Genomic DNA, 16,332 nt, shown 5'->3' with positions numbered 1-16,332 from the left:
ACTGTGTGTCTCAATTCAGTTCTGATATAACTACTGGAGTTACCACAAATGCCACAGTTTAAGAACTCAGTTGCACAAGACTGTTTCTACTTTAGATGCCAGTTGCAAGTCCCAGACCATCAGTACTTCCAACTGCTTATAAATCAGCAGGGTCCCCCAAACCCCTTCTCAGGTTCAACACTTTGCTAAAATGAATAACGGAACTCAGGAAAGTGCTTAACTTACTATTACAGGTGTATTATAATGAGTATAATTTGGGAATAGACAAATGGAAGAGACACATAGGTTAAAGTATGCGGAGGGAGGGGTTCACAGAGCTTCTTTCTCTTTTCATGCATGCTGCCTCCCAACTCCTTGATATATTCGCCAACCCAGAAACTCATCAAACCTCACTGTCCAAGAGTTTTTGTAGAGCTTGATGTCCAGCCTCCCGTCACATTCCAAAGGATGGTGGGTGGGGCTGAAACTTCACTTGGTCTTTCCTGTAACCAGCCCTACCATAAGGCTCTCTAGGGGCCTTACCCTAAATCACCTAATTAGCATAAACTCAGGTGTAATAGAAAGTAGCTTATTATAAATGACAAAAATCCTTTTATCACTTATGAAATTCTAAGTTTTAGGAGCTCTGTGCTAGGAACCAGAAATAAAGACCAAATATCTTTTTTGTTGTACCACAATATGTTCTTGGAGCTCTCCTATATTTGTGCTTTGTTATATGTGGAATCATAAATTTTCTAACTGATTAAGGCAGTTGCATTCGTAGCCAAAAGCATCCTCAGAATCATTATCTTAGGTAGTAGAATAAAACCCATCTCCTCTGCTTCTTAGTAGTTTCTATATTGCAAAAGAAGCCTTCTGAAAACAATATCATGTGTTTGTTCTTTAATCTACTCTTGTTTCTAATGACTCAACACTTGATCAGAGGTAAGCGGAACTCTAAGTTAGTAGGAGGTTAGTTATTCTAGAGCAAATGAGGCCTAAGAGAAAATTGTAAATGCCACTGTGTTAAAACCTGCCCACCTTTCTCATGGAACCAGATGGAGCGTGTTTTACTGGGTGTATACTCTGGTTGGTGTTGTGATGATGGCTGGCCATTCTAGATGAGGATGCTCCTTTACTTCTTCTCACAAAAGATCTGAATATGACATCTTTTCCATTCCCCATCATTGTCACTTGTGAGCTTTACAAGTTTTGAAAAAGTTTATGAGAATGCTATTAAGAAATGGTGAAAAATGCTTCTGTTAGAGTGGAGACAAGTGGTTCTCTGAAAGAAGTAATTAATGTCGTCTGTGATTAAGTCTTTCCCAGCTTGGTCACTTCTTGCTTCTAGCCTTGGTGTCAATCTTCATATTGTAACTATGAAGTTTATAATTTAATTCTTCTGGCCACTTTGGAATATACTAGGAATGTTTTAATTACTTTATCGGTTATTGTCATGTATTTCCTCAGGGGGCTACCTCTTTTGAGTAATCCCATTCGTTTGGATTACATGTTGTTGTTCTTAAAACGGACTTGCAGTTCTCTCCCTCTTACATTATATTTGAAATAAACTGAGTGCAGAATCTCTTTGAGGGTCATTGTGTAGGAGGCCGAAGTACTGTCAATTCTTTTGAAAAGGATGAAGGATGAAAGTAAGGAAAGAGGACACATAAGAAAGAAAACAATGCAAGAGGCAATAAAAGCTATTGAAACTTTCAAACCTGAAAAAAAAATCTGCTTGAATCAAAAGTCTGATAAACATATTAAGAGCTTGACTAACAAATCTTTTAGAGGCTTGAGGTTAACTCACCCCTTTTGTACTTGGGGTTGGACCTTGCACTCAGTTGCCTTTGTTCGGCTCTTTAGATCTACTGCTGTTCCCCAGATATTCAGTTAAATCGCTTTGTGGAATACAGTGTACCTCAGATGATTAAAAACAAAGTAAATGATATTGGTATCTGTTTGTGTTAGTAACAATCCCTTTATGAGGAGGATACTTTTACCATGCCATGTCTTCTAAGACCTGCAAAGTTCCATTTAACAGTTACTATATTGCAATCACAGGAGGAATTACTTGAGAGCCACTAGTTTATCTTCCTATGGAAGGAAGTCCTTGTGGGAGTCCTAAATACACACCTCTGCAGTGAAAGTCAGAATTTTTTTTTCTATCCTATCTATCTGATTTTTTTTTTTCTCTTCTCTGCTTGTATCCACCCTAGAAACACTTAGATATCTGAACTGTCAAGGTAGAGGGGTAGCTTGTAGTCCAGAGTATGACTCACAAATACAAAAACAAAAACAAAATTTCAAGTACTATGTACAACTTGACTCCATCTTTATATTTGCAGCAGACTTTATATGATGAATTAGAGTTTAGTGAGTTTGAATTTGGTCTACATATGGAAAGTGGAAAAAAAATAAAGGAAAATAAAGTGGAAAAAAATAAAGTTAAATGTTAGAAAGCAAGGAGCAGCCTTGTCTGACTGTAAACTCTTTTTTTTCCCCCCAGAAGTTAAAATACTGTCTAGATTGTAGGGCTATCCAAGAAAAGGTCCTTCTGGTGTTGCTCCTTAATTTGTGTTCCACTAGTTACTGATGCCTTTGGGACTGAAGGGTTTGAATTAATTGAACAGGGAAAAGAATAAAGAGGCTTTGACTCTGGAGTTTTTTCTGAGAAATCAAAATATAAGTTTATTTCCATTAGAGACAGTGATTATGTGAACAATTTTGTTTTCTCTAAGCACACGCAGCAGCTAAGACTGGGGTGGAATGGGGTGGGGGAGGGAAGTGGTTGTAGCCCAGGGGGGTGTACTTTACCAGGAGGGAGACAGTCTCTCTCTGCTTGGTCAATAAAAGACAGCTTTCAGTCCAGTCCTCCTTGTTTTTTTCTTGTTAAGTACAGAAAATTTGAAGTAGAAACTTCATTTTCTATTATCTTAAGGAGAATTAAGTATTTTTCATACTGGTTAAATTACATTTTAGTACACCTTGATGGGAACCACAGAAGTATTTACCAGGATAAGGAAGCTTGTCTTCTAAGCTTCACGCCAGCCTTTCATTCCTTACCTCCTATTCCCTGCTGTCTCTCCCACCAAACATAGCAAAAGGTAAGTACACTGTGTATTTTACTCTGACAAGAGTTACGTATGTATTTTGTATGGCGCTTGAGAACCTGATGAAAGTTTTTGTTATAATCCATGACTGAGTTGAAATTATAAGCCCACATCTTGTCAGTTCCTGGAAAGAAATATCTTGTTGAAGATGCTTGTGTATTTTTATCTGACCTGACTGAACAATTTAGAGTATAAGATAACAATTTTAAAAACCAAGCTCATCAGAGAACAAAGCCTATCGCTCATCCTTCAATACCCCCAAGGCTTTACTTTCTTGCTTCTTTTTTAATCTAAAGACTCTCCCTTGGCATTCTCATCCAATTCCCTAGCTTCAGTTTTCTATAATATATGCTCGAAATTTCAAAGTCTGTATCTCCAAACAAGATTTCACTCCTGGAACCAGCACTATATATGCAACTGTTTCTTCAATTTGTAATTAGAGGCCCCATAGGACATATTTAGAACTCAAATCATTACCTTTTCCCTTCAGTCAATTGTTCTTCCTGTTTTCCTTAGCACTGTTAACAGTTACACGATACACGCAGCTGTTCAAGTTTCCATTCCTCCTCAGAAGGCTACCTTATACCCATTTATTCTCTTCATTCCCAAAGTCACTTCTTTGGCTCCAGTCTTCATAATTTCTCTCTTTGTCTATTCTCATTCTCTCCTAAATGGATTCTATCTCACTATTGAACATCATTTTTTTTTTTTTCAGATTTACTGAGGTATAATTGACAGACAATAAATTGTCCACAATTAAAGTATACAATTTGAGGAGTTTTGAAACCATCACCGTAATAAAGACAATAAGCATACCCTTCATCCTTGCAAGATTCCACGTGCTCCTTTGTGATCGCTCACTCCTCTCCCCACACACCTAATTCCCCGGCAGCCGAAAACCTGCTTCACATCACTGTAGCTCAGTCTGCATTTCCTCGAATTTAATGCAAGTGGAACAGTCCCTCTTTTTCTGATTTCTTTCACTCAACACAATTATTTTTTTTTCTACTCCATGCCCCAGCTTCTTTTAGAATTTTCTATTTTTCTATTGAACCAATTGGAATATGATGAAACTTAAGAGTTATTATATGCACTAAGTGCTTGGGGTTAATTCGGCTCCTTGAATCTGTTTATATTGAATGGGTTTATATTTTATATTCAGTTTGGAAACTTTTGTTCATTATTTTTTCAAATATTTTTCTGTCCAGCCTCTTTTTTTCTTTCTTTCAGGAACTCAATGCATATACATTAGGAAGCTTGAAGTTTTCCCACAGTTTCATTTCAACTTTTTGGGGGGGAGTGTGTGTAGAAAGGAGGCCTTTTTTCCTCTGCGTTTTCAGATTCAGTGATACTTTTTTCAATAGTGTCTGATTTTTTGTTTATCTATTCAGTTTATTTTTCATCTTACACATTATTATTTTTATCTGTAGGAGTTCAATTTAGGTATTTTAAAGAATAATTTTCATGTCTCTCCTTAACATGCTCATATATTACCTTGACGTAGACCTTTTGAATATAGTTATAACTTTTAATATACTTGTCTATTGATTCTGTAATCTTTGTCATTTCTCAGTCTGTTTCTGTCGATTGATTTTTCCCCTCCCGTGAGCCATAGTGTACCTCCCTGTGCTGACGCCTACAACCTCTCTCCACACAGGAATCTGGAAAATAAGGCTCAGTTTCTCTTTTTTCCCCTTCTCCCTGGGGTCATTGGTACGGCCTGTTGTCAATGTCTGAAAACCTTTTTTCATATATTTTGTCTCATTTTTTAAAGTTGTTTCATGAAGGAGGTTAAATCTGACTCCTATTTTTTTCATCTTTGCCCCAAACCACAATTTCTTTATAATTTTTTTTTTTGTATTGTTCATTGTTCTGAATCTCGAATTTTGTCACCTTCTTACTTAAACACCTTTGGTAATAACGTTTTACCTTCCAAACTTTTAATCTTGAGTAGAGTCTACGACTCTTCACATTATGGCTCTTTCCACACTCATTTTTGGCTATTAATTGTCCCCACCCCACCTCCCACACACATAGGCACCCTTTAATCAAGCCACACTTTATTGAACTACAATTCCCGGAATGAACCGCCCTCATGTTTTGATCATGTTTTTTCTTTGTGCATGCCTCCATCCCTTCTCTGGCTGATGTGATCTTACCTGCTCTGCAAGTCTAGACAGCCTAGTTCAAATATAACCTCTTTTGTAAAGCCTTCTTTGACTTTCTTCCCACTTTCCCCGGCAAGATTAATAGCCTGTGTTCTTTCACCAGACCATTTCTGTTCCTTACGGAGCTCTTAGCATAGTAATCACAGTTTCCCTCACTATACTGAGATCCTTTCCAGAGCAGGACTTGGCAAATTCATTCTAGAAAGAGACAGATAATAAATAGTTCAGAGTCTGAGGGTTCTACAGATTTTTGTTGCATATTATTATTATTTTTTGCAACTTTTTGAAAATATATAGTTGATTCTTAGTTTGGGGGCCAAGCAAAAACATGCTGCCACAGGCTGCAGTTTGCTGACCCTGGCCTTAGAGGAGAGAGATTATATTTCATTCTTTCACTCAATAGAGTGCCTCTGAGAAGCTCAGTAAAATTGTGTGGTTCTTTAATAATGAACATAAAACAGCCTATAATATTTGAAGGCTTTATATGTAACAATAATTCTTCTAAGAACTTAATATAGGTTATATCTTTTGGTTTGCACAAAATCAGGTCATATTGTCAGCACCATTTTATAGATGAGACTATTGCAGCATTGAGAAGCTGAGGGCTTCTCCATGCCAAAGATCATGTAGCTGCTTGTCTTTAAGAAGTTAGAAAAGGAGACGGTCTAGGGCAGAGGCAATTGTTTATGTTCTTTCTTTGTTGAGTTAGGCTACCAAAAAGGACAGAATGTCTCTGTGATTAATGTATTAAACATCCTTCTCTCTGATGAAAAACAAAAGTCGATGCATATCCACAGAACCTTTAACCTAAAGATTGCTTAAGTTTCAAGGGTAACCACATCCGCTCACTTTTATGTTTGTCATATAGTTTGGAGAAAATGACAAAATTCAACAGGTTTCTAAGAAGATAGGCATTACTTTTCAAAACATGAAAAGTCTCATCATACTTTTTCCTTTAAAATCTAGAGAACTCCTGTTCCTCCTTAAATATAATAATATCCTTCAAACAAAACACTTTGCCTAAATTAGTTGTCTTAAAAGCATATCTGGTTAAGTGAGAAGCTGAAGAAACATATTATTTGAAGCCACATACAAATGTTTTGTTTATTTTTTAAATTTGTTGACCAAAAAGGAAACGATAATTGTCTTTGTGTATTATAAAAAGCCCATTAACTCATGGCTGACAGTTTGCAACAGAGTGAACTAATATAAGCTGATATTAAGAATTTTAGTGATGCCTTTCATAAATCCCAACAGACTAGACTCTTAAACATGATGGAATTGGAATTCCAATTATCAATCAACGCATCATCAGGAACCAAAATACCCTCCAAGCAGCTGCCATTTAAGTGTTAATGATCTTTATAGGAAAAATTACAGTGGCATAAAAAGCACCTACTGTCAAAATTAACTTTTCAAAAAGCAGAAGCAATTTCACTGCCATAACTTAAAGCAATAATTATTATTAGGACAATTGAAAGCAAATCAGTAGGTGTACTGGAATTAAACACAGAGTATATTTACATCAAGAGAAGCATTGTGAAGACAGTTAATTTTCCCCACTGGGAATGAAATGCGTTCTGTCAAATGACAGCAGCCCTCTTCCCCGTGCTGCATTCTGCCAGCGGGAAGACAGATGTACAAGGGCCGTAGGAGAACAGAGGCACTGAAATCGCATCTGCACAAAAGCAAGGGCCTATTCTTTGTAATTATGTAACTGACATTTATTTTTGTTTCTAAATATGAATCTCTTTGACTTTTAATCACTGACATTTCTTCTCCCTTCCAGCATTTTATGTCGCTTATGTCATTGTATTTCTAGGCGCTGTTACTGACAGCTCAACAAACAAAAAGCAATAAAGTAATCAAAAGAAAATGGTTTGGTGGCAGCGTAATGTGGGCTACAGATAGGTTGTTAAGGGGTAGTCACTGACTATTCTTGCAGATATCAGGGTTCCCTCTGAGAACTAGGGAGACTCGAAGTTGTAAATATGCTACTACATTTTTTTGTTTTTTAAATTGACTCCTATCCTGTGTCCTTCTCTGAGAACACATGTTTTCTAATCACTGGTTCAGTTTTGGGTTTTGTAGCCAACGGCTGAGAGGACCCAGGCTGAGTCAGCATGACTGCTCAGAGGAGACAGCTATTGAGTCCACACTCTTGGCTTACCCTGCATAAGGCCACACACCTTCCATTGTAAAATTAGCCGTCACACAATGGAATGGGAGTGAGAACTCTTTTCTCTTACTAAATTCAAAAACAAATTTCTCGTATTCTATCTGGGGAGCAACAGTGTATGCAATAGTAGGTGGGGCTCAGAGGTCCACAGCATGCTTTCTTTTGTTCCTGATGTCATGGAATAGCTGCTATTTGATCCATAAAGTTGACCATTTAGTAATGTATTTCTGAAGAATTGAGCATATGTTATAGGTAAATTGGGAGTGTTTATTTTACTTATTACACATTTTATTTACCTGCTTATTATTTTATTTTTCACATGCATAAGCAGAGGTTCCCTGAAAGAATCAGAATCTAGGTAATGATTTGCTGATTTCTGCTTCTTTAACATGAATTACATTCAAAGACAAATCTGATTTTCTCTGTATCCTTGATCATAGGTCAAGTCCCTGGGGAATGACATTGCTTCTCTGGGGTCACTATGAAATAGCAGACTCACAAGTAAGGGCTCTCCTAGATGGCTTCACACACTGCTCTCTCTTCCCTAATTCCACCGACATCTTTGCTTTTCCCTCTTAGAGTCACTTTTTCTTTAGTTTCCACAGCATGTACTTACTCTCCATATTCCCTTTCCCTGTGGGCAATCTGCATTTTTAACTCCTTCAAGTTCCTCTTCTTTTCTATTTAAATATTCCACCAGTACCTGACCTTAGGCTCCTCTCACCACACTCAGCCTGGGAAATGCCACATGTCAACTTGCGCCCCACTGAGTCTGCATCTCTGGCTCCCAATTCTCCCCCAGATTCCTGGCCTCCATTCATTTGTTGTTGCCATTTACCTTCCTCCACAGCTGCCATTCCAAAGTAACAGCCCCTAAACTCATAATCTTTCTTCCGAATTTGCCCCAATTTTTTTTCTCCTCCATCTTTTGTCAACGGCTTCTTCATATTCTTTGCCACCAGGTTTGGAATCTTGGTGACAGTTGTTATTCTTCCTTTTTCCTTGCCTCTCATTGTCAATCAATGGCCATGTTATGTCAGTTTTACTTCTGAAAGGTTAATAAATGAGATCCTGAAATCAGAAGTTGCATCCCTGAATGGACTACCTACCTTGGGCAAATTTTAACCTTTCTGTGCCTTACTTTCTGTATCTGTATAACTGAAAAATAGAACTTCTCTCTTAGGACTGTTGTATTAGATGAGTTATTTACTTACTCTCAGGACAGTGCAGAGTGCACATTAAACTCCCAATAGGAGTGGGCATTATTATGATTATTATTAGTTTTTGCATGTATCTTCCTTTCTACATTCTCACTGTAATGATGCTAATCTAGGCACTTGTTAATTCTTGGTTGGATATTAAAATAGTTACTAATTGACCTTCCCAAGATCTTCTTAGTCCAATTCATCTTCCATCTTGCTATTAGGTTTATCTGACAAATGGCAAAGAATTTTACTTTCTTGCTCAAAAAAATATTTAAATTAGAAAATAAAGCCTTTAACTCCTTTGTTTAGCACTGAAGATTCTGTACTATTTTCCATTGTCATTTACTACTAATCCTTTCTGAGGGCCTTTTAGCCCAGCTGAGAAGAATGTTTTACTCTTTTCCATTGATTTTCTGTGCCTGCCCACCTCCTTGTCTTTGGACCACCTGTCGGGATCACCTTCCTTTTCCTACTCTTCACTGTGTGACCAAGGTTCTCTTATTTTTAAAGGCTCTGTCCATGGAGACTCTTTTTACAACTTCCATGGCTCCACAGGAAGTACTATGCCTTTCCTCTTACCTCCCACAGCAGCCTGTCTACATAACTCTTAATAATTCTTTTTAGTTTCTGCTATATGTTTTTGTTACTAAAGTACCTTTATTAGTGTAAGTTTATAGCAAATTTATCCTCGATGCAACTTTAAATTTTTCTCAAAGCTACATAGTGCCTTACTTATAGCCAGTGCTTGGTACACACATATTGAGTGAAGAAATGACTTTCTTTGCATCTCTGAGCCTAACAAGGAGCTTTCAGCTAGAAGATGCCCAATATATCTTAGAAATATCTTATGTGAATTGAAAAAATAGACAAAGAAACATTTATTTTTTATTCCCAACCAACATAATTTACTATTTCTGCTAAAGCCTTTCTGTTTCTTTCTAGTAAGAATTGCATTTGAACTCATAGAAACCACAACATTTGGGAGTCATTATAGACCTTAGAGCAACTGATCAACTCCCTATCAGGAGAACTAAGGCCTGGAGGGAGAAAGTAACTAATCAGGATGCAGATCTAGTTATTAGTAGCTGATTATCTTGGTAGCTGAGACTGCTGATGAATTCTGTACTCTTAGACTAGCATATTTTCCTTTTGATTGTTCTAAAATAATCTCTTTGTGGTCTAGGAGCAGTAATCATAGTTCGAATAAAGTTTCTTTCAAACTAAGATAATTTTCAAAGGGAAAAATTATTCACCATTTATGAAGAAGTTATAATTAGCATAATGGCACATCTTGAAGAATGAGACAATTTAGACTGATGAATATTTGTGATATGTAAATATAAGAAACATTGGGAATACTGGAAGCAATGGGAAGGAAAGACATTAGTGTGTATAGGTTCTTCCTGAATGATGACAGCCAACTCATAGACTTTTCATATGTAGGACTCGTAATTTGCACCCTCACTTGCCTTCCTTCTGTCAGTCATTGTTTTCTTTCCTCCTTTCTCGAGATTTCACTTAGAGAGTTACTTTCCTCATCTGTAAACCATAGATTATGATGTTAACCTCACTGGATCCATGAGAATTTAATAAGGGAATACATATGAATCATCTGAAGCCAAGCAGACTATTAGCCCCCATTTCTTCTTTGTCCTCTGGCCAAAAGATAGCAGACGCATAGCATATATGTTACCATTCCCTAATTTATGCCCATGTTAGACATGTCAAAATCTTCCTAATACTGCCTGGTGGAGCCCAAGGAAAGCCTTAGAATTTCTTTCAGCACAACACTACAAGTAGCTGTAGATGAGATTCACACATGAAATAAACCTATTTGTCATCTTGCCCTGAGTAAATAAAAGATGATTTTATTTTCCCATATCTAAATATGGTTTAGCTCATCTGTCTGCTTTGTCTCCATCCCTTCTCAGTCTATCACATTGCCTTCTGATTTCGTTTTAATATAGATTCTAGCCATGTTCTCTTGAGTTTTCTATTTATTTTCTCATATTCTAAAATGGTTCCAAGAAACCAAAGATATGTTTATTTACTAGGATTTGATTATATAAAGTTAAACTGTGCTGAGTCGATTGTAAGAACTTTGTTACTTTGGTTATTCTTCCATCTTTTCAAAAGGAAAGGTATTTCCCTTTTATTTTAGCAAAAAAAAAAAGAAAGATTTTAGTTCAAAACATTTTTTTTTGAAAATTTGAAGACCAAACTGAAATAAAAAAATTGAAATCTGAATGTGACATTTTACAGACACTTTTCTATAAATCCTAGAAACCTTAGTTATAATGTATTCTCTTTTTGGGTTTTGGAAATTCCTTGATTAATTTCTAGTCCTTAACTGTGTAATCTGTAAAACCAGAACAAACCTTTCTGGTTATTATAAGGATTTATAGGAGATAATTTATGAAGAGAGTTTATCAAACATAGAGCCTGTCCCTGAGTTAAGGTTTAAACAATTACAGAAATTATCATTAATTTATCCAAGTGTATTTTCAATGTAAAACATTTTTTAGAATTTCCACTGAGAAAATAGCATCTCATTTCCTTCTTCTGAAAGAATGCATGACCTTTGACAAAAATCTCAAACTTAAGAAAAAATTGCTTAATGAGCAAATTTGCCAGACTTAGTGAGAAATATAATGAGAAGTTTTCTACATTTGAATACTTTATTTTTTAATAAAATAATTACCTTCAAATAGTCTATAGAAAGCTTTGATGATTTTTTTAAAAAAATAACCCTAACCAAAGTAAATAGTATAATGGAACTGATTGTAAAAAAGTTTTAGCTCAATTAGCATTAGGGTTATACTTTAAATTTAAATGTATCTCAGTGGAAAGATATACACTAAACTGTAAAAGAATATATCTTGATGGTGTTGGGGTAGATTGGAGGTAAAGGTGAAGGTTTTCCTTTTATGTACTTTTTTGTATTGAACTATAACACCAAACGTGTACTGTTATTTTTGATAGTGAATTTTTAACAGGCCATTAAAATTTAAATACAAGTCACTTTTACTTTTGGCCCTTGGTAAAATTATACTATGGCTGAAGTTTGTTGTTCATGTCTTCTGCCTCCTTACTCTGTAAGAGTTGATTCAGAATCAAATCTCCCCTACTTGCAACATCCATGTTATTTTTCTATCAAAATTTACTGTCAGAAAGTGTATAAGAAATTTATGCTCTTAAATATAATTTCTAAGAGCATACATTGTTGTCTTTCTAAAATATACTTGTTATTCAACAAAGATCAGAGTCATAAGATCAGACATAAATATCCCGTTGCTTGAATTTCTATTATCTATCACAAGAGGAGGATTTTTAACAGAGACTATCTGGCTCCATAAAGTCATCTCATTTAGATGTTAGAAGTGGTATGTTCTGCTTTGTGCATAAATGTGGATGTGGTTACTGAACCATAGGGTAGGATTACTGACTGAGTGATGCTGATGGTTCTACACCAGTATATACAGACATATACACCATTATGAGAATTTTTTTTTCACCCAGTAAAATGATAAGCCATTGCAGCATTTTAAACAGATGAGTGAGAATATCTGCCTTAGTTTTAAAATGATTACTCTGGCTATTGGGCTGAAACTAGGCTGTAGGGAAGTAAAAATGGAAACAAAAATTACTTAGGTACTATTGCAGTAATGTACCCGAAGATGACAATAGCTTAGATAGAGTAAGAACACTGAGGGCAGTAAGAATTGGTCAAATTTGGATATATTTGAAGGTAGAGTCAACAAGATTTCCTGGTGAATTGGCTATAAAATGCAAGAATTAGTGGAATTAGAAGGATGTTTTTGGCTCAGCCAATTAGGATAAACTTACCGTCCTCTGCAATGCTAACTAGTATTTCGTATCAATTCTCAACATGAAACAGTTGAACAGTTCTTCTAGAAGGGGCTAAGGGAAGGATTGGTCCTAGTCTCGACTGTCTCTTCTCTTTCATCTCCTGTTTCTGAGCCATCTTTCAGCTTCTTCCAGTTTATATCTTATTTAGGTCAAATGAATAACCTTCCTGTATCAGGATTAAAAGACACTGAAGAGAATTTTTTAATCACTTTTTTCAATTGCCGAAAGTTCATATTTTAAGTTCAGAATCTTCATAAACTGTCTTTAAAAAGCTATGATGATTCATATTCTGATTAGTATTCATATAACCGTATAACACTAGAATTTAAGGAGATGAAGCTCTGGCAGATCTGCACTGGAAACGAATGTCTGCTCCAGGACTCTGGAGGTTTTAGGAGCGCTTGTTCTTCACTGCATTGCATCAATGTTCTGTATTAAATGCTACCTCTGCCCCAAATGGCATCAATGTTTCATTTTGTTTTTTAATTTAAATATCTCCTGCCCACTGATGCATGGATAACATCGGAACAATCAAGCCACTGTGAAAAATCTGTCAGTTATACATCATTTATATTTATATTTCCTATATAAAGAATATTACCTGCTTCTTATCCATCTAATTAAGAAGGAAGACTAGAGAAAACATTTGTTCATTTCTCCCTTAAAAATATTTCCTATCTGGCCATGACTATAGGACAAATAAGGTTTTTTATTTTTGTAACATTATTACGTACTTTCTCCTTGATATGCCAATGGTACGAGAACATTTTGTAATCAGTTTTTCTGAGAACAGTTAAAGAAATCAATGGAAACCAGGCCGAATGGCTGTAAATGTTCTGGAACAACTGTTAAATAGAATCAAGGGACTAAAGAGAAGAGGACTGGGGATGCTTTATGCTGCAAGCCTTTTAAAAAGAGGTATTGACAGAATATTTTTCAAGTGCTGAGATAAAGCTGTTCCCTTTAACAAACTATTTATTTTAGTCCTTGCATGGTCTTTTCTCCTGTTTCTTCTTCAGCTGATTAGTATTTCCACTAATCACAATGAGGTAAACAAACTTTAATAAGTAAGATTTTTACTTCAATCCATGACACAATGTCCTTAATGAAGATAACACAAAAGATGATGTAATTGGCCTGAATAGGACCTGAGTACCATTTCGCTAACTTTTGATGGAAAAGATGAAAGCAACTTAATGTGCTTATCAAGAAAAATGGCAAAACGCATTTTCTTTTTTCTCACTCTCTTCTCTCTCACTCTCCCTGTTCTTAACCCCTCACACATACACAGGCACAGCATATACACAATGGTAATTCCAGCAGTCAGAGTGAAGTGGTCTTGCAAAACATGACAGGAAGTATATTAAAGGAAAGGAAAGTAAGAACTGAGCACTTGAAGCTAGTAGATCTATAAACCTCCTCAGACCTGTTTCTTCAAAGAGAAAAGTATTAGCTTTCCCACACCATGCTGAGTTTATGAGTTACAAGTAGTAGTAGAAGCACCTTCCTTCCTTATATCCACACTCCAGACAGACGACCATTTTCCGACTGCTTCCTCATGAACACAATATAAGCAAGATGACCATGTTTCCAAGTCATTGTGTATGATTCTTGTCCTTTTATTTATTAAAATTGTCAAATTTTCCCAGTTTGAATAATATATGATCAGCTTAGCCATAAGAGATATTGATCTTTGAAGAAGTCACCCTTTGACTAAATGAATGAGCTAAATGTCATTTTAAAGGTTATTAGAGAATCATGTGTGTAGAGCTGATAATCATGCTTGGGAACAAATTTAGACTGGTTCAGCAATGCAGGTGGTCAAACTTCTATAGTCTCATGCCGTATGAAGCCACCTGTCCAAAGTATGATATTTTCCCCCTCATCTTCCTAAAACAAAGCAAGAAGAGTTGCCACCAGTAAATGTCTGAGTTTTTTTTTTTTTTTTGGAGGAGGGGTGTGAGAGGATAATTGAATCATAATTGGAAGAGCGTAGGTCCCAAATTTCAGATGTAAAAGTTTCTGTCGAGAGGTAGCTGCTGAAGTGTGTGTGCACGTGTGTATGAGTGCAATCGTTCTACTTCGGAAAAGACAAGCTTATAACCTCTACTAATGGCCTTATAGTTCCATCCATGATAAAGAAATTAGTATCAGATTTATCTTTCCTCCATTAAAAAATGTAAAACTAGGTGAAATATTTGAAGCCTATTTTTAGTTATTGGAAAACAGAAGGCACAAGTGTGTGATCCTTGAGAGAGGTAAATAAACAAGGTGAGCTCCGCATTCACCCTGGCTTTCTGTCAGAGTACTTCCCAAGTGACAACACATGGAAGAAGAGCTCCCACAGGAAACAGGTGCCTTGCTGGACAAAGGAATAGATGTCAAAGTTTGTGGGGTGACAAAACTTTCAGGATAGGGTATCAGAGTGTAGGATACTGTACAGAGAAGGAATTTCAGAAATTTTAGTATAAGTCTCTGGGTCTATAGCTGAATATGCATGTATAGGTGAGACTCTGCCATCCCTGGCAGAAAGTATCTACTGGCGGCTCTTAGATAGATGGATATTCTAAAAGTTGCATAGGATTGGGAGATGTTGCAATTCCCAACATTCAGAGGGTCAAGACTTCAATGAACATATTAAATGATTGGTTGAGATGCCAGAAGGCCATGCCTTAGGAGTGGGCTATTTTAGTTCTATAGTAAGGATTACTGTAGCCCTGTCCTAGCAAAGCCTTTAGCTCTATGATCCTTTTCAGTATTTAACCAGGAGAAATGAAAGCAGTTGTCCCCCAGAAGGATTTATTAGGGTATAATTATTGTAGCTTTATTATTAATAGCCTATAACTGAAAACAACCCAAATGTCAATCAACAGAATAAGGGACAATTGTGGTATATTCATACAATGTGATGCTATTCAGCAATAAAAAGGAACAAAGAACCTGTCCAATAACATGGATGGATCTCAAAAATGTGCTGGGTGCAAGAAAGAAGCCAGACACAGAAAGAAGTTTATTTTGGATAACTCAATTTTTATGAAATTTGATTACAGGCCAAACTATTCTATGGAAACGGAAACCAGTGCTGTTGCTGCTTCTTCTGGGGATGGTGCCAGGGACGGTGCCTGGGATGGGCAGGGATTGACCGGGAGGGGACTTTAGGGGAAGTTCTCAGGTGGTGAAAATGTATATCTCGATAGGGTTAGTGGTTATGCAAAATTATATATTCATCAACATTCATCAAACTGTACAATTGAGAATAAAAAAATAAATGTGAGCTAACATTAATGGCCACAAAAGAATCATCTACTCCTTCCCCCAGAGAGTATAGCTGGAGGAAGGGCACTTCCTAAATCTTGAGAAATGGAAAGAGAAGGGTGGGAGAAGCTCTCTGCAGTTTCGTGCAGAAATTCACTGGTTCAGCGTGAACGGCACAAGATCTATGAAATGTCTTGGCCCTCGGTCACTCTAAGTTGGAGGGTGTGGTGGCACTGAATTGAGGTGTTTTGGATCAGTTACAAGGTGACTCAGAGTTCATTTCCTTTCTGATTTATAGCTCATTTTTTAAAAGTGTTGTCCAGAACTAGTTTGGAAATAGAATGGTAGATTGGGCACTGAGCCTTAAATCTAGCTCCATCTTTGCTATCCTGGGTTAATATATTTGTATCAGATTCTTAACTCCTGTAGACTTCAGCTGTGGAATAAGAAAAATTCTATCAAACGATGCTTGTCAAGGATATTGTGATATAGAAATGAAAAAGTATTGAGGAAAATATTGGTCATTATTTAATGACTGTAAAAGCTCTTTTTTTTTTTTGGTA

The 16,332-nt window shown here is 36.3% G+C and overlaps 1 long non-coding RNA gene across 1 annotated transcript in view; it reads left to right on the top strand.

Moving 5' to 3' along the window:
- Positions 1-2,748: 2,748 nt before the first annotated feature.
- Positions 2,749-16,332, top strand: part of LOC107517427 — a 148,898-nt gene continuing 135,314 nt past the window's right edge. Inside the window, exon 1 of the long non-coding RNA XR_004952528.1 lies at positions 2,749-3,086. This is a non-coding gene — a long non-coding RNA (uncharacterized LOC107517427). The remainder of the gene's footprint in view (positions 3,087-16,332) is intronic.

This window comes from Rousettus aegyptiacus, unplaced genomic scaffold, assembly GCF_014176215.1.
Source record: "Rousettus aegyptiacus isolate mRouAeg1 unplaced genomic scaffold, mRouAeg1.p scaffold_m13_p_8, whole genome shotgun sequence".
NCBI lineage: Eukaryota > Metazoa > Chordata > Mammalia > Chiroptera > Pteropodidae > Rousettus > Rousettus aegyptiacus.
This window is presented reverse-complemented; position numbering and strand designations above follow the sequence as displayed.